This window comes from Ranitomeya variabilis, chromosome 2 (assembly GCF_051348905.1).
Source record: "Ranitomeya variabilis isolate aRanVar5 chromosome 2, aRanVar5.hap1, whole genome shotgun sequence".
Lineage (NCBI taxonomy): Eukaryota > Metazoa > Chordata > Amphibia > Anura > Dendrobatidae > Ranitomeya > Ranitomeya variabilis.
In genome coordinates, this window is record NC_135233.1 from 789,613,282 (window position 1) to 789,632,961 (window position 19,680).

At 45.7% G+C, this 19,680-nt stretch overlaps 1 protein-coding gene across 1 annotated transcript in view; it reads right to left on the reverse strand.

The window, feature by feature from the left end:
• The window catches only part of LOC143803957 (dynein axonemal heavy chain 5-like), a 587,287-nt gene that overhangs the window by 472,351 nt on the left and 95,256 nt on the right, over positions 1-19,680 (reverse strand). The gene's annotated exons all lie outside the window — the stretch shown is intronic.

Consider the following 19,680-nt stretch of genomic DNA (forward strand, 5'->3'; position numbering starts at 1 on the left):
AAATCGACGATAAAAGTTGGCAAAGCCCAAAAATTTCTGAAGACTTTTAAGAGAAGAGGGCTGCGTCCAATCACAAATAGCTTGAACCTTGACAGGATCCATCTCAATGGAAGAGGGAGAAAAAATATATCCCAAAAAGGAAATTCTCTGAACCCCAAAAACGCACTTAGAACCCTTGACACACAGAGAATTAGACCGCAAAACCTGAAAAACCCTCTTGACTTGCTGGACATGAGAGTCCCAGTCATCCGAAAAAATCAGAATATCATCCAGATACACTATCATAAATTTATCCAAAAAATCGCGGAAAATATCATGCATAAAGGACTGGAAGACTGAAGGGGCATTAGAAAGACCAAAAGGCATCACCAAATACTCAAAGTGGCCCTCGGGCGTATTAAATGCGGTTTTCCACTCATCCCCCTGCCTGATCCGCACCAAATTATACGCCCCACGGAGATCAATCTTAGAGAACCACTTGGCCCCCTTTATGCGAGCAAACAAATCAGTCAGCAACGGCAATGGGTATTGATATTTAACCGTGATTTTATTCAAAAGCCGATAATCAATACATGGTCTCAAAGAGCCGTCTTTCTTTGACACAAAGAAAAAGCCGGCTCCTAAGGGAGATGACGATGGACGAATATGTCCCTTTTCCAAGGACTCCTTTATATATTCTCGCATAGCAGCATGTTCAGGCACAGACAGATTAAATAAACGACCCTTTGGGTATTTACTACCCGGAATTAAATCTATAGCACAATCGCACTCACGGTGCGGAGGTAGTGAACCCAGCTTGGGTTCTTCAAAGACGTCACGATAATCAGACAGGAACTCAGGGATTTCAGAGGGAATAGATGATGAAATGGAAACCAAAGGTACGTCCCCATGAGTCCCCTTACATCCCCAGCTCAACACAGACATAGCTCTCCAGTCAAGGACTGGGTTGTGAGACTGCAGCCATGGCAATCCTAGCACCAAATCATCATGTAGATTATACAGCACCAGAAAACGAATAATCTCCTGGTGATCCGGATTAATACGCATAGTTACTTGTGTCCAGTATTGTGGTTTATTATTAGCCAATGGGGTGGAGTCAATCCCCTTCAGAGGAATAAGAGTCTCCAAAGGCTCTAAATCATACCCACAACGATTGGCAAAGGACCAATCCATAAGACTCAAAGCGGCGCCAGAGTCGATATAGGCGTCCGTGGTAATAGATGACAAAGAGCAAATCAGGGTCACAGACAAAATAAACTTAGACTGTAAAGTGCCAATGGAAACAGACTTATCAAGCTTTTTAGTACGCTTAGAGCATGCTGATATAACATGAGTAGAATCCCCACAATAGAAACACAACCCATTTTTCCGTCTAAAATTCTGCCGCTCGCTTCTGGACAGAATTCTATCACACTGCATACTTTCTGGCGTCTTCTCAGTGGACACCGCCAGATGGTGCACTGGTTTGCGCTCCCGCAGACGCCTATCGATCTGAATAGCCATTGTCATGGACTCATTCAGACCCGCAGGCACAGGGAACCCCACCATAACATCCTTAATGGCATCAGAGAGACCCTCTCTGAAAGTAGCCGCCAAGGCACACTCATTCCACTGAGTAAGCACAGACCATTTACGGAATCTCTGGCAGTAAATTTCAGCTTCATCTTGCCCCTGAGATAGGGACATCAAAGTTTTTTCTGCCTGAAGTTCCAAATGAGGTTCGTCATAAAGCAACCCCAAGGCCAGAAAAAACGCATCTACATTGCGCAACGCAGGATCCCCTGGTGCCAATGAAAAAGCCCAGTCTTGAGGGTCGCCACGGAGCAGAGAAATCACAATCCGAACCTGCTGTGCAGGGTCCCCGGCAGAACGAGATTTCAGGGACAAAAATAACTTGCAATTATTTCTAAAATTCTGAAAACCAGATCTATTCCCCGAGAAAAATTCCGGCAGAGGAATTCTCGGTTCAGATACCGGAGCATGAACAACAAAATCTTGCAAATTTTGTACTTTCGTGGTGAGATTATTCAAACCTGCAGTTACACTCTGAAGATCCATAATAAACAGGTGAACACAGAGCCATTCAAAGATTAGAAGGAGAGAGAAAAAAAAGAAAGACTGCAGCATAGACAGACTAGCAAATGATCCAATTAAGAGCACAAAAAAAAAAAAAAAAAAAAAAACTCTCAGCAGACTTCTTATTTCACTCCTTTCTCAGCCAAGGAATTAACCCTTTAGTAGGCCGGTCAAACTGTCATGATCTCCATGGCTAGAGAACATAGCATAAGCCTATATAGGAACAAGCTCTTGGAAGATGGGAACTGTACTGACCATGAACTAAACCTACCGCACAACTAGAAGTAGCCAGGTAGCATGTCCTACTTTTTATCCCTATATGCCCAGCGCCGGCCGGAGAACTAAATAATGCTAGCAGAGGGAAATATAAGACCTGGCTCACCTCTAGAGAAATGCCCAAAAAGGAGACAGAGGCCCCCCACATATATTGGCGGTGATTTTAGATGAAATAACAAACACAGCAGGAAAATAGTTTTAGCAAATTTGAGGTCCGCTTTCTAGATAGCAGAAGACAGAAAGAACACTTTCATGGTCAGCAGAAAACCCTAACAAAACACCATCCAGAAATTACTTTAGGACTCTGGCATTAACTCATAATACCAGAGTGGCAATTCCTGATCAACAAGAGCTTTCCAGACACAGTAACGAAACTGCAGCTGTGAACTGGAACCAAAAAGCAAAAACAAACATGGACGAAAGTCCAACTTATCTAGTAGATGTCTGGGAGCAGGAACAAGCACAGAGAGGCTTCTGATAACATTGTTGACCGGCAAGCAACTAACAGAGAAGCCAGGTTATATAGCGACACCCAGATCTGATGAGAACAGGTGAACAGGAAAGATGATGACACAAGTTCAATTCCACCAGTGGCCACCGGGGGAGCCCAAAATCCAAATTCACAACAGCAGCAGAACCGAGCTTACTACAGAGAAATGGGAGCAGAACAGAGCTTACTGCAGAGATAAGGGAGCAGAAAGGCGCTTATTGCAGAGATATGGGAACAGAACCGAGCTTACTACAGAGATATGGGAGCAGAACCGAGCTTACTGCACAGATATGGGAGCAGAACCGAGCTTACTACGGAGATATGGGAGCAGAACTGAGCTTACTACAGAGATATGGGAGCAGAACCGAGCTTACTCCAGAGATATTCAAGCAGAACCGGGCTTACTACAGAGATATGGGAACAGAACCGGGCTTACTGCAGAGATATGGGAACAGAACCGAGCTTACTGCAGAGATATGGCAGCAGAACCGAGCTTACTACAGAGAAATGGGAGCAGAACAGAGCTTACTGCAGAGATAAGGGAGCAGAAAGTCGCTTATTGCAGAGATAAGGGAACAGAACCGAGCTTACTACAGAGATATGGGAGCAGAACCGAGCTTACTGCACAGATATGGGAGCAGAACCGAGCTTACTACGGAGATATGGGAGCAGAACTGAGCTTACTACAGAGATATGGGAGCAGAACCGAGCTTACTCCAGAGATATGGGAGCAGAACCGAGCTTACTCCAGAGATATTGAAGCAGAACCGGGCTTACTACAGAGATGTGGGAGCAGAACCGAGTTTACTACAAAGATGTGGAAGCAGAACCGAGCTTACTGCAGAGATATGGGAGCAAAACCGAGCTTACTCCAGAGATATGGGAGCAGAACCGAGCTTACTACAGAGATATGGGAGCAGAACTGAGCTTACTGCAGAGATATGGGAGCAGAACCGAGCTTACTCCAGAGATATGGGAGCAGAGCCGAGCTTACTACAGAGATATGGGAGCAGAACCGAGCTTACTACAGAGATATGGGAGCAGAACCGAGCTTACTGCAGAGATAAGGGAGCAGAACTGAGCTTACTACAGAGATATGGGAGAAGAACCGAGCTTACTACAGAGATATGTGAGCAGAACCGAGCTTACTACAGAGATATGGAAGCAGAACCGGGCTTACTACAGAGATATGGAAGCAGAACCGGGCTTACTACAAAGATATGGGAGCAGAACAGAGCTTACTACAGAGATATGGGAGCAGAACCGAGCTTACTACAGAGATATGGGAGCAGAACCGAGCTTAAAGCAGAGATATGGCAGCAGAACCGAGCTTACTGCAGAGATATGTGAGCAGAACCGAGCTTACTACAGAGATATGTGAGCAGAACAGAGCTTACTACAGAGATATGGGAGCAGAACGGAGCTTACTACAGAGATATGTGAGCAGAACAGAGCTTACTACAGAGATATGGGAGCAGAACAGAGCTTACTACAGAGATATGGGAGCAGAACCGAGCTTACTACAGAGATATGTGAGCAGAACAGAGCTTACTAGAGAGATATGGGAACAGAACCGAGCTTAATAAGTCTACTACATGGAACCAAGCCTGCTACATAGAAACTGGAGCAGAACCGAGATTACGACATACATACAGTACCATAATCTAGATTACTACATTGATACAGTACCAGAACCAAGCTTACTTAGATATGGTGCTATAACTGAGCTTACTTACAAACATACATACAACAATACAGCTACACAGTGCCTAGTACTATCACCACTACACAGCGAATACATAATATTATAATATCACCATTACCTCTACATGAAACTACACTCTATACAAAGACCAATGATGCCACCATACACTCCCTGACAGAAGTTATGTCGCTTATCCATGTTATGTAAATAAAAGCTTATAACCTGACGTTAAGTTCATCCATTGGTTGTATAAATTATTCTTTTGAAAGCTGAAACACTCCAAAATGTGGTTTAGGGTAAGAAAATAAATTGTCATTGTTAAATATGCTTATTTTGCACATTTATTTAATCAGGACTATTCACTAGGTGCTTACTCTTAAAGAAAAATGTCATGGTGTTCTCATAAAAAGTATACTGGTTTATTGAATTGTCCACAGAAAAACCACATTGCAGCAAAACATAAAAGTAGATGAAATAGTTACGAACAGATTGTCCATGTGTAAATATCAGCGCTTGTCTTGTTACTCATCTTTCCCAAAGTCCTGAATGGTAAAACCCGTCTGTCTGTGTGAACTTTGAAGTCATCATGGTTACCGGCTATTCCTTCCTTGTGTCGTGTCTGGTCTGATGTCCATGGAGAATGATGGTGAAGGCAGGAGGTGGCTGCTCCCACGTGACAAAATCCCCCCACCCTCCTAAGAGACAATATTTATATGTCCCACAGACCACGTGTTCCCTGTATATGGCATTGACTTATACTCTGAGCTACATACACAGAAATAGCTGTTTGTAATGTCAGCAAGAAGCAATGAGCTCAGTACAGAATAAGAATAACTCAATTAATAATTAATATTTAACAGTCATCAATGCAGAAATATTGATCAGTTAATGGACCCAGAATGGTCAGATTTTGGCAAGACAAAAGTTTTGACGCCCACAGAAAGTAATGTGATATTCAAACAATTAACTTAAAATACAAATATACGTTGCATAACATTGGTGAATGAAGTTGTGGTGCTATTAGAGTCATATTTAATATTTTATTTGACTTCCATGAGCTTGAAGGACTGCATCCATGCAGTTCAACAATGATTCATACAATTTATTAATTAAGTCATCAGGAATAGCAAAGAATGCAGTCTTACATGCCTCCCAGAGTTCACCTAGATTCTTTGGTTTTGTCTTACAAGCTTCCTCTTTCATCCTACCCCAAACGTGCTCAATGATGTTCATGTCTGGTGACTGGGCTGGCCAGTCCTTGTGCACCTTGATCTTTTTTGCCTGGAGGAACTTTGTTGTAGAGATGGATGTATGAGATGGAGCACCATCCTGCTGCAGAATTTGACCCCTTTTATGATTTGGAATATAAGAGGTACCTAATACTTCTTGATATTTTAGGCTATTGATATTGCCTTCCACCTTGCAAACATTTCTCACACAACCATACTGAATGTAACCCCAGACCATGATCTTTACCCCACCAAATTTAACTGTTTTTTGGGTGTATTTTGGATCCATACGGGCTCCAGTAGGTCTCCTGCAGTATTTGCAGCGGCTGTGTGGTGTAATTATACTGAAGATTCATCAGTAGTGTTGAGCGATACCGTCCGATACTTGAAAGTATCGGTATCGGAAAGTATCGGCCGATACCGGCAAAGTATCGGATCTAATCCGATACCGATACCCGATACCAATACAAGTCAATGGGACTCAAGTATCGGACGGTATCCCTCATGGTTCCCAGGGTCTGAAGGAGAGGAAACTCTCCTTCAGGCCCTGGGAACCATATTAATGTGTAAAAGAAAGAATTAAAATAAAAAATATTGCTATACTCACCTCTCCGACGCAGCATGGACCTCACCGAGGGAACCGGCAGCGTTGTTTGCTTAAAATGCGCGCTTTTCCTTCCTCCCATGACGTCACGGCTTGTGATTGGTCGCGTGCCGCCCATGTGGCCGCGACGCGACCAATCACAGCAAGCCGTGACGTAATTTTCAGGTCCTGAATGCTGAATTCTAGGCATTCAGGATTTTAAAATTACGTTCCGGCTTGTGATTGGTCGCGTCGCGGTCACATGGGCGACGCGACCAATCAAAAGCCGTGACGTCACGGGAGGCAGGAATCGCGCGCATTTTAAAATTACGTCCCGGCTTGTGATTGGTCGCGTGCCGCCCATGTGACCGTGATGCGACCAATCACAGCAAGCCGTGACGTAATTTCAGGTCCTGAATGCAGAATTCTGCATTCAGGACCTGAAATTACGTCACGGCTTGCTGTGATTGGTCGCGTCGCGGCCACATGGGCGGCACGCGACCAATCACAAGCCGTGACGTCACGGGAGGAAGGAAAAGCGCGCATTTTAAGCAAACAACGCTGCCGGTTCCCTCGGTGAGGTCCAGGCTGCGTCGGAGAGGTGAGTATAGCAATATTTTTTATTTTAATTCTTTCTTTTACACATTAATGTTGTTTCGATACCGATACCCGATACCACAAAAGTATCGGATCTCGGTATCGGAATTCCGATACCCGCAAGTATCGGCCGATACCCGATACTTGCGGTATCGGAATGCTCAACACTATTCATCAGAGAAATCCACCTTCTGCCACTTTTCCAGTGTCCATCTGTTTAGCAGGCTGTGGGACTTTGCAAATGTCACACAGTTTTTTATTTGCCTTTTGTTTAGTGCTGGCTTCTGGGCACTGATTCAACCATGGAGGCCATTTCGAGACAGAATCCTACAAACTGTTCTAGTTGACACAGGGACTTGAAGTGACCAGGCCTGTTGGAGCTCTGCTGCAGTGGAAGAGGGGCTTGCTTTGGATTTTCTAACCAAAAAACATTCCTCCTGAGCAGTTGTCTTGCGGGGTCTGCCGGACCTGGGCTTATCAAACACATCTCCAGTCTCTTCAAATCTTTTTCGAATTCTTTGTACTTGACGCTGAGACACATTAAAGGTGCCCGCCACCTCTCCAGTGGATCTGGTCTCTTGATAATCCAGGCTTTGGTCGCAGGGTGGATTTTTGGCATGTTGTCAGAGCCTAAGTTGCAGTTCAAGTGAAGGTCTGGGATGCTGGGTTTCTTTTTATACACACACACTAATTAACCGATCATTTACTGAGCACAGGTGAGGATGTAAACTAGGATTGGGTGCATTATATGACCGACAATAAAACTTTTGTCTTGCTAAAATCTGACCATTCTGTGTCCATTAACTGATCAATATTTCTGCATTGATGACAATTTATTTTCTTAACCTAAACCACATTTTGGAGGGTTTCAGCTTTCAAAAGAATAATTTATACAACCAATGGATGAATTTAACGTCAGGTTATAACCTTTTATTTACATAACATGGATAAGCAACATAACTTCTGTCAGGGAGTATACACCTTTTACAACTTGTATACTACAATACTGATCATTAATTTGAAAAAAGCACAATACTAAGTGCCATTGTATACAGGAACTCTGTATTTACTGTCAGTGTAAGGATAATACAGTGATCACTGGTGACATTATACACAGGAGATCTGTATAAGGTGTCGGTGTACAGGAAATACAGTGATCACGACTGCCAGTGACATTATACACAGGAGCTTTGTATATAATATACAGTGTATAGTGTCAGTGTATAGGTAATACACTGACTCACTAGTGATGTCTCTAGCTGAAGTCCTTCATCTTTGCTTTTCATTTTCATCCAGCACAGACCGCCGTCACTTCTTCCAGCCAGGACTCGTCTCTTCACAAAATAACACAGTTACCTAAAGCACGGCTTCAAGAGCACATTCCCCACTTTTTCCCTTTATTCTACACTACACATCTGAATACAGAGGTGCACCCACAATCAATATATAATTGGTTATTATGCAACCTCATAGATTGTAAGCTTGCGAGAGGGGCCCTCATTCCTTTTGGTATCTGTTGATCTATGTGTTTATTGTTATGCTTAATGTCCATTGTCTGTACAAGTCCCCTCTAAAATGTAAAGTGTTGCAGAATATGTTGGCACTATAGAAATAAATTATATTTATTATCCCATCATTCCAAATATAAATTATAATCCACCACTGTGCACCCACTAACTATAAATAGCCACTTTCCCCATTTAATATATAAATTAATTAGCACCTGTACTCTTTCCCCCAATTCATTACCAGTCACTTCATCCTCAACGCTCCCCACTATGTACCTACCACTCTAACCCTAACCCCGATTCATTATAGTTACATGCCCCTCCCGCCCCAATTCATTGTCATGTCTTTCTCTCCCACCCTCTATTCATTATCAACTGCTCTACCCCACATTCAATACAGCATTTACTCCTCCACCCTTAAAATTAATTATTTGTTCTTCCCCTAGATCATCATTTGCTCTCCCCACCCCCTCTTCAATTGATCATTTGCTCTCCCCACCTTCAATTAAATTGCTGTCCCCTGTCCCTCACACTGAATTCATCATTTGCAGTCCCCCCACTTTAATTTGAAGTCCCCTTACTTCATTCATTGCAGTCCCCTATCACCCCCTCACTTCACCTGCAGTGCCCGTTCATCATTTGCAGCCCCCTATCCCCCTTCCATTTAATCATGAGCAGTCCCACCTCAGACACACTTCATCATGTGCAGTCTTGCAGTCTCCTTCCCCCCACTTCATCATGTGCAGTCCCCATTACCCACCCACTTCATGTGCAGTCGATCTTACCCCCCACTTTATCATGTGCAGTCCCCCTTACCCCCCATTTCATCATGTGCAGCCCCACTCCCCCATTTCATCATGTGCAGTCCCCCTTACTCCCTCCCACTTCATCATGTGCAGCCCCATTCTCCCTTCATCATGCGCAATCCCCCTTACCCCCACATCATGTGCGGCTCCATTCCACAATGTACAGCCCCACTCTCCCCACTTCATCAGGTGCAGTCCCCCTTAACCCCCAATTCATCACATGCAGTCCCCCTTACCCCCCATTTCATCATGTGCAGTCCCCCTTACTTCCTCCCACTTCATCATGTGCAGTCCCCCTTTCCCCCCACTTCATGTGCAGCCCCACTCTCCCTTCATCATGCGCAATCCCCCTTATCCCCACATCATCATGTGCGGCCCCATTCCACAATGTACAGCCCCACTCTCCCCACTTCATCATGTGCAGTCTCCTTTATCTACTAAACTCCATCATGTCCAGCCCCACTCCCCTTCATCATATGCAGCCCCACTTACCCCCTCACTCCATCATGTGCAGTCTCCTTACACCCCCCACTTAATCACTTGCAGTTAGCCACCATTAAATTTATTTTATAAAGAAAACAAAAAAGTTTTTCATACTTACCTCACCAGTCGCTCCCCTGCAGCACCTCTCTGCTTCTAGCATTCGGGACATGTCGGCGCGTGCATGAGGATGCCATCGCGCATGCCCGACACCTAACCTGGAAGTATAGAGAACATGAAGGGAGCAGAAGCTGTGCAGCTGTCAAGGTGACAGCCAAGCATAGCTCCCGGCCCCAGCGCTGACGTGTGCGCTAACTGTGATGCGGCTGTGTCTGCTGCCGACCGCGTCACAGTACAGCGGACATGGCTGTGCACAATTTGCTGTGTGGCTGTAGCCACCACCAGGCAGCCGGCCCTGAACAGCTGCTGGGGGAGTGGCCCGGGGGGCATTTGCCTCTTTGCCACCTGGGCCAGTCAGCCCCTGGGAATGATATACTTAACAAAAAAGTGTGAAACAACTGAAAATATGTCTAATATTCTAGGTTCTTCAAAGTAGCCACCTTTTGCTTTGATGACTGCTTTGCACACTCTTGGCATTCTCTTGATGAACTACAAGAGGTAGTCAACGGGAATGGTCTTTCAACAATCTTGAAGGAGTTCCCAGAGATGCTTAGCACTTGTTGGCCCTTTTGCCTTCACTCTGCGGTCCAGCTCACCCCAAACCATCTCGATTGGGTTCAGGTCTGGTGACTGTGGAGGCCAGGTCATCTGGCGTAGCACCCCATCACTCTCCTTCTTGGTCAAATAGCCTTTACACAGCCTGGAGGTGTGTTTGGGGTCATTGTCCTGTTGAAAAATAAATGATGGTCTAACTAAACGCAAACCGGATGGAATAGCATGCCGCTGCAAGATGCTGTGGTAGCCATGCTGGTTCAGTATGCCTTCAATTTTGAGTACATCCCCAATAGTGTCACCAGCAAAGCACCCCCACACCATCACACCTCCTCCTCCATGCTTCATGGTGGGAACCAGGCATGCAGAGTCCATCCGTTCAACTGTTCTGCGTTGCACAAAGACACGGTGGTTGGATTCAAAGATCTCAAATATGGACTCAACAGACCAAAGCACAGATTTCCACTGGTCTAATGTCCATTCCTTGTGTTCTTTAGCCCAAACAAGTCTCTTCTGCTTGTTGCCTGTCCTTAGCAGTGGTTTCCTAGCAGCTATTTTACCATGAAGGCCTGCTGCACAAAGTCTCCTCTTAACAGTTGTTGTAGAGATGTGTCTGCTGCTAGAACTCTGTGTGGCATTGACCTGGTCTCTAACCTGAGCTGCTGTTAACCTGCAATTTCAGAGGCTGGTGACTCAGATAAACTTATCCTCAGAAGCAGAGGTGACTCTTGGTCTTCCTTTCCTGGGGCGGTCCTCATGTGAGCCAGTTTCCTTGTAGCACTTGATGGTTTTTGCCACTGCACTTGGGGACACTTTAAAAGTTTTCCCAATTTTTGGACTGACTGACCTTCATTTCTTAAAGTAATGATGGCCACTCGTTTTTCTTTACTAAGCTGCTTTTTTTCTTGCCATAATACAAATTCTAACAGTCTATTTAGTAAGACTATCAGCTGTGTATCCACCACACTTCTGCACAACACAACTGATGGTCCCAACCCCATTTATAAGGCAAGAAATCCCACTTATTAAACCTGACAGGGCACACCTGTGAAGTGAAAACCATTCCCGGTGACTACCTTTTGAAGCTCATCAAGAGAATGCCAAGAGTGTGCAAAGCAGTCATCAAAACAAATGTTGGCTTCTTTGAAGAACCTAGAATATAAGACATAATTTCAGTTGTTTCACATTCATGTGTTAATTCATAGTTTTGATGCCTTCTGTGTTAATGTACAATTTTCATAGTCATGAAAATACAGAAAAATCTTTAAATGAGAAGGTGTGTCCAAACTTTTGGTCTGTACTGTAAGTTAATTTCCCTTTTCTCCCTGCTATTCTTACAGAAAGTCAGGCAGGTATGATTTTAAGGAGAACATGTCCCTTTGTACATGCAGTCGGATCTGTTGGCAGCATGGTATAATAGACATCCTGAACAGGATAAAATTTAGATTTGTTGGAAATAAATTCAGTTTTAGGCCTCCTTCACAGGTTTGTTTAAAAAAATGTCCACGTGAGAGATTCCATTTTTACTATCCATGCGGTTTTCTGTTGGCCATCCATGTGTAAGTGTGTACCATCTGTGTGCTATCCATGTGCCATCCGTGTTTCATCAATGTGTAAGTGTGTACGACCTGTGTGCTATCTGAGTGCCATCCATGTGTCATTTATACTGTATGTAAGTGTGTACCATCTGTGTGCTATCCGAGTGACATCCGTGTATCATCCATGTGTAAGTGTGTACCATCTGTGTGCTATCCATGTGCCATCCGTGTTTCATCAATGTGTAAGTGTGTACGACCTGTGTGCTATCTGAGTGCCATCCATGTGTCATTTATACTGTATGTAAGTGTGTACCATCTGTGTGCTATCCGAGTGACATCCGTGTATCATCCATGTGTAAGTGTGTACCATCTGTGTGCTATCCATGTGCCATCCGTGTTTCATCAATGTGTAAGTGTGTACGACCTGTGTGCTATCTGAGTGCCATCCATGTGTCATTTATACTGTATGTAAGTGTGTACCATCTGTGTGCTATCCGAGTGCCATCCGTGTGTCATCCATGTGTAAGTGTGTACCATCTGTGTTATCTGTCTGCCATCCGTGTGTCATCCATGTGTAAGTGTGTACCATCTGTGTTATCTGTCTGCCATCCGTGTGTCTTCCATGTGTAAGTGTGTACCATCTGTGTGCTATCCGAGTGACATCCATGTGTCATCCATGTGTAAGTGTGTACCATCTGTGTGCTGTCTGAGTGACACCTACCGCAATAAAATGCATTAAAGAAATTACTGATTTACATGCGCTTAAGATGTGCAGCTTGTGAAGTTTATTGTACAGCTTTGTATTAACCTAATAAATAAATACATGAAAAAAGTTACAGATGTTCCTGCTCTTCAAAGTCGCCAGGTCACGTGCAGCGCTGCGTGACTTGGAAGTTGTTGTTTGCAAAACCTACAGAACACCAGAACGAGGCTCCATAGGCTTTGTACGGAAAGATTTGTTGGATTCGCTTGGACTACGTCGGACCTGCGTGGGAATTTTTTTTTTTTTTAAATAAATTGGTAAACCAGGGAAATTGTCGGGGCAGTTTATTTCAATAAAGTAATTTTTATGTATGTTTTTATTTCTGGGTTAGTAATGGGGGTGTCTAATGGACACCCCTTCGTTACTAGCACCAGGGCTTGATGCCAGCTGTGTTTTTAGACACTTCACAGCTGACATCAACTCCAAGCCCCATTACCTGGATTGGCAACGCCCTGGGACATCAGGAAGAGCCAAGATGAACCGCCACACTTCGAGCATCTCATGTGGTGCGCTACTTCTGGGGAGGCAGCGGGCTGGTATTTTTAGGCTGGGAAGGGCCCAATAACCAGGGATGTTCCAAGCCTGAAAATATCAGCTCTCAGCTGTCTACTTTACCTTTGCTGATTGCAAAAAAACACCTCGTAATTTTTTTAATTTATTTATTAGGTTAATACAAAGCTATGCAATAAAGTCCACATGAAAGGCAATAAAAGGTGCAAGTTTATAATTTGCTGTGGGGTTGTGAAATTATGTACATAATATCTATCTATCTATCTATCTATCTATCCAAATCTTTAACTAATAAAAATCAGTAATTTCTTGAATACATTGAATACAGTCTATTCCGGTAAATGTCACATGGATGTCATCCGTGTGCTGTACGTGTTTACACGGACCCAGAGACTTTTATTGGCAGGTAAAAACCAGACATGTCTATGTGTGAGTCACACGGACACACGATCCATGTTAAAATACGGACATGTGAGCAGCCCCATAGGTTATAATGGGTATGTGTGGTGTGATGCAGTGACCCATGTTACCGCTAGGTGGTGCTGCATGTGCTCCTCAGGATATGCATGGAGGCATATCTGTAGTTGTAATGGTTGAACTAGCCACACACACCTCCCACCTATGGGAGTGGCTACAAGTATATAATGTGACCATGTGGGTCACATGGGAAAAAGATGGATGGACCTGAGTGGTCTGTGTGCCAGGTCCTGGAGGGCCTCTGTGTTGGGAAGTCATGGGAGTAGGACTAGATCCCTGAAGAGCACATGGGGGAGGCCTTGGACCTGGGGGCTGTGTGTTGGATGGTCCCAGATGGGGATGGACATCCTGAATAGCGCACAGAGAGAACGCGTGTGCAGAGTCCGTGATGGCACTGAGTTTGGGGAAGCTACAGCCCATCTGAGGATCTGGACTGTCAGGTGGCCTGGTGAGCAAGGCATTGCCCGGGATGGTGAACCCAGTTCGGCAACTTCCCTGAGAGAGTACTGACAGGAGTCAGCATATGGAGCAGGAGCTCCAAGAAGGTAACCCAGCGAATGGGGTGCTGTGCAGTCACCCATGGTAACTGGATGGAGTAAAGTCCAGCATGATTAGAGACTGCAACCGTCTTGTCATATGTTGGTGCCTGTTGTGCTCCATGGACATTAATGAACTGTATGGCGTGCGGTCACCCACGTTAACTGGACACAGAGGTTCGGCGTGTTTAGTGACCGTGTTTCAAAGCCGTATACTATGATGTGAAAATTGATGTAAAGACTATTTGCTTATCGTTCATATTTCTGTGGCTTATGACTCCATAATAAACCACATGGACTGTTAAAGTGAAAACCCGTGCCTGACTACGTTAATCCGCTGCCAAATGAGTGCCTCCCAATACGCTCAGTAAGTGCAATCTTACATATGGTGGAGAATGTGGGCAATGATCCAGGAAGCACGTGTGAGGTGTTTGCTGTGGCTTGGCAGGGTCACGAAGTTTTTTTTTCTCAAGTCAGCTTGCTGTGGCTTGGTGGGGTCACGAAGTTTGCTGTGGATCGGTGGGTCCACGAAGCTAACAAGTGTCTGGCTGTAACTCGGCCCGGGTTACGAAGTTTTGCTGTGGATCGGCGGGTCCACGAAGTCTCTGGTGCAGCCGTGCAGAGCTTTGTGGAGTGTAGCTGCATTTGCAGCAAAGCAAAGAAAAAAAAAGAGACATTACTGGTGGACCAGATCGTGCAGACTCTTAAAGGGCCAGTGCAACCTATAGAAACATTTTGTCTGTACTGTGCGAACGGGTGCTTAAGGGTATGTGCACAAGTTGCGGATTCTGCTGCGGATTTTTCCACAGCGGATTTGGAAAATCTGCAGTGCAAAACCACTGCGGTTTTCACTGCGGATTTTATCGCGGTTTCTTCTGCGGATTCCTCTGCGGGTTTTCAACTGCACTTTCCTATTGGTGCATGTTGAAAACCGCTGCGGAATCCGCAGAAAGAATTGACATGCTGCGGAAAATAATCCGCTGCGTTTTCGCGCGGATTTTTCCGCAGCATGTGCACAGCAGTTTTTTTTCCCCATAGGTTTACATGGTACTGTAAACTTTGGGAAAACTGCTGCGGATCCGCAGCGTCAAATCCGCTGCGGATCCGCAGCAAAATCCGCAGCGTGTGCACATACCCTAAGAGTGCCGTGGGAGTCCCCGAGGTGTGCCCCAGGGAAGGGGTGGTGACCCTAAAAAGGGTGGTGTCCCAAAAAGGGGTGGAACCCCAAAAGGGGGCGGTAACCCGAATAGGGATAGTGGCCCAAAAAGGGGTGGAATCCCAAAAGGGGGCGGTAACCCAAATAGGGATAGTTGCCTAAAAACGGGTGGAATCCCAAAAGGGGGCAGTAATCCGAATAGGGATAGTTGCCCAAAAAGGGGTGGACTCCCAAAAGGGGCGGTAACCCAAACAGGGATAGTTGCCCAAATGGGGCGGAGTCCCTAAAAGGGGGTGGTGACCTAAACAAGGGTGGAGTCCCAAAAGGTGACTTGGGTACCAGGTGTTGAGACCCCTGGTGTGTGACAGGTGTTCAACCCCACAAGTTTGAACAGAGGGGGGGATATGTGATGCAGTGACCCCTGTTACAGCTAGGTGGCGCTGCATGTGCTCCTCAGGATGTGCATGGAGGCATATCTGTAGTTGTAATGGTTGAACTAGCCACACACCTCCCACCTATGGGAGTGGCTACAAGTATATAATGTGACCATGTGGATCACATGGGAAAAAGATGGATGGACCTGAGTGATCTGTGTGCCAGGTCCTGGAGAGCCTCTGTGTTGAGAAGTCCTGGGAGTAGGACTAGATCCCTGAAGAGCACATTGGGGAGGCCTTGGACCTAGGGGCCTGTGTGTTGGTCGGTCCCAGATGGGGATGGACGTCCTGAATAGCGCACAGAGAGGACGCTTGTGCAGAGTCCGTGATGGCACTGCGTTTGGGGAAGCTACAGCCCATCTGAGGATCTGGACTGTCAGGTGGCCTGGTGAGCAAGGCATTGCCTGGGACGGTGAACCCAGTTTGGCAACTTCCCAGAGAGAGAGAGTACTGACAGGAGTCAGCGTATGGAGCAGGAGCTCCTGGAAGGTAACCCAGCATATGGTAATTGGACGGAGTAAAGTCCAGCATGATTAGAGACTGCAACTGTATTGTCGTATCTTGGTGCCTGTTGTGCTCCATGGACATTAATGAACTGTATGGCGTGCGGTCACCCACGATAACTGGAAACTGAGGTTCGGTGAGTTTAGTGACCGCGTTTCAAAGCCGTATACTATGATGTGAAGATTGATGTAAAGACTGTTTGCTTATCGTTCATATTTCTGTGGCTTATGACTCCATAATAAACCACATGGACTGTTAAAGTGAAAACCCGTGCCTGACTACGTTAATCCGCTGCCAAATGAGTGTCCCCCAATACACTCAGTAAGTGCAATCTTACAGTGGTTATGTGTCTCCAGTATGTGTGAAAACGGATGCCAAACGTACCGGATGCACGTACAAGAGAAGGGGGCCTTACTTGTATTTTATTCTCTGAAATCCCTGGTGTTTCTGTGTTTATGAGTTCAGTGGGCAGTCACACTCAGTGAGTGACAGTCTTCCCTATGGACACATTTGCAGACAGAGATAAAAAAAATGCATAAAATGCAAGTTTTACTGAACCTTTTCCCACAATAATGTATATCATTCTGATCAGCTGCTTTTTAACACCATGACTGGTTTCCTTTAACACCAATCCCCTGCAGATTAACCCTATATCTACAGGTAAATAGCATTTCTAGAAATGACAGGTTCCCTTTAAGAAAAATGTAAGTGTGTGTTTATGGGCAGAGTTTAGTGATTCCAGATGTTTTCAGCTCATTCTTCTTGTGCAACTTTTTAAAAGTTGCAAAATTTGGCGTAACTCTACTCCAATATGTCCCTGGAGTGATTTTTTTTGCACGTGGAGTAAAAAGTACCATCTTTTGCAACATTTTGAAAAAGATGCAACTTTTTCTTCAAAAAGTCCCATAAATGGTTGGTGACAGGTAAACAAGCCCACTTTTGACTTCTCACAAAATTTGTGAAGCTCTTACAGTATTTTTATGAATCGGACGCGAGTTAATACTAGAAGACAATGATGAATTGGGGCCAGAACATTCAATGGGCAGCATGTTGGCTTGGTGGTTAGTACGGCAGTCTTGCAGCACTGGGGTCAAATCCCACCAAGGACAACATCTGCAAGGAGTTTCTATGTTCTCCCCATGTTTGTGTGGGTTTCCTCCGGGTTCGCCGGTCTCTTCCCACACTCCAAAGACATACTGATTGGGAATCTAGATTGTGAGCCCCCGTGGGTAGGGTTGAGCGACTTTTATTTTTATAGGATCGGGTCGGGTTTCACGAAACCCGACTTTCTCAAAAGTCGGGTCGAGTGAAATCGGCCGATCCTATAAAAAAGTCGGGGTCGGGGTCGGCCGAAACGCGAAACCCAATGCAGTGCAATGGGATACTATGGTTCCCAGGGTCTGAAGGAGAGGAAACTCTCCTTCAGGCCCTGGGATCCATATTTACGTGTAAAATAAAGAATGAAAATAAAAAAAATTGATATACTCACCCTCTGACCGCGCCCTGGTAGTAACCGGCATCTTCCGTTCCTAAAAATGGCGCTTGAAAGACCTTTCGAATGCTTCACGGCTTGTGATTGGTCGCGGCGGCCCACGTGACCGCTGAGCGACCAATCACAAGCCGGTGACGTAATTCTCAGGTCCTGTTCTGGTTCTCAGGTACATGAGAATTACGTCACGGCTTGTGATTGGTCGCTGAGCGGTCACGTGGGCCGCCGCGACCAATCACAAAGCCGTGACGTCATCGGAAGGTCCTTCACGCATTAATTCTTAAGAAGGAAGGCTGCCGGAAAGAAGCAGGGCGCGTACGAGGGTGAGTATATACCTAATAGGAATATACTCACCCTCGGCTTCTTTCCGGCAGCCTTCCTTCTTAAGAATGAACGCGTGAAGGACCTTCCGATGACGTCACGGCTTTGTGATTGGTCGCGGCGGCCCACGTGACCGCTCAGCGACCAATCACAAGCCGTGACGTAATTCTCATGTACCTGAGAACCAGAACAGGACCTGAGAATTACGTCACCGGCTTGTGATTGGTCGCTCAGCGGTCACGTGGGCCGCCGCGACCAATCACAAGCCGTGAAGCATTTGAAAGGTCTTTCAAGCGCCATTTTTAGGAACGGAAGATGTCGGTTACCAGCGGCGATGTCCAGGCTGCGTCGGAGAGGTGAGTATATCAATATTTTTTATTTTAATTCTTTATTTTACACTTAAATGTGGATTCTGATACCGATTTCCGATATCGCAAACATATCGGAACTCGGTATCGGAATCCCGATACCAGATTCAGAAGATCGCCGACCTCATGGCCGACCCCACACAGGGGTCGGGTCGGGTTTCATGAAACCCGACTTTGCCAAAAGTCGGCGACTTCTGAAAATGGTCGACCCGTTTCGCTCAACCCTACCCGTGGGCACAGTGCTGATAATGTCTGTGGAATTAATGGAGCTGTATAAGTGAGTAAAATAAATAAATGTGAGCAATATGCTAAAAAAATTCTATGAGGAGGACACAATTTAATATTCAGTTTTGAAAAACAACAAATCATCTAATGCTTTTCCTGCATCATGCAATGTACAGTAGTACAACGATCGCTGTATGGTACGCCCCGCCAGGGCAGCTTTGTACTCGGTAGCGGGTCCGGTGCTTAAAGGGGATGTCATGGTGGCTGCGACCTTGTCCGTGGCCCTGGGCACCCAATTATAGGGGAATGTCTTTAAAGGGGTTTTGAGAATAAAGTTTGTTTGTGACGCCACCTGTGGTATTCGGTCACTAGGGAAGGACGCTGCATAAAGGGGTCCTCTGGGGTGATGGTATGGCAGCTAGATGGTATAACTTCCCACAGGTGAAGTAGGTCCCTAGGGCTCCCGGTGTATAGGTGAAGATGGTGAGCAGTGCAGTAAAAAACGAGGACACAGGTTTGCAGTCTTTTAACTGGTTTACTATAGCTTCAGGCAACCGCAGTCCAGGGCACCAGATCACAGGACAGGCAGGGTCCGGCCGGCTTGGAGGCAAGTTGGGAGTCCCCTTTTCCAGGTGGAGATTAAGGCCTTCCTTCTAGCGCGGAGGTATTGTAGTCCCTTACTGCCTGTGGCTTCAGATAAGGTCCTCACAGTTCTCTCTGTCCCCCATATAGGATAGGACAGTACCTGCATGACAGGTGACTCGAGCCTTTTTAGAGGGTCTCTATCACGACCCGGGCTCTATGTGTCACTGTGTCTCCTGAGTGTTAGGGCGAACAGGTGATGTATAATCCAGGTGTCCTGCCGGTTTCTGATATGTGTCTTAGAGTCCCACAAAAGCCTTGGTCTTCCAGCTGCTGGTATCTGCGCTTTGCCAGG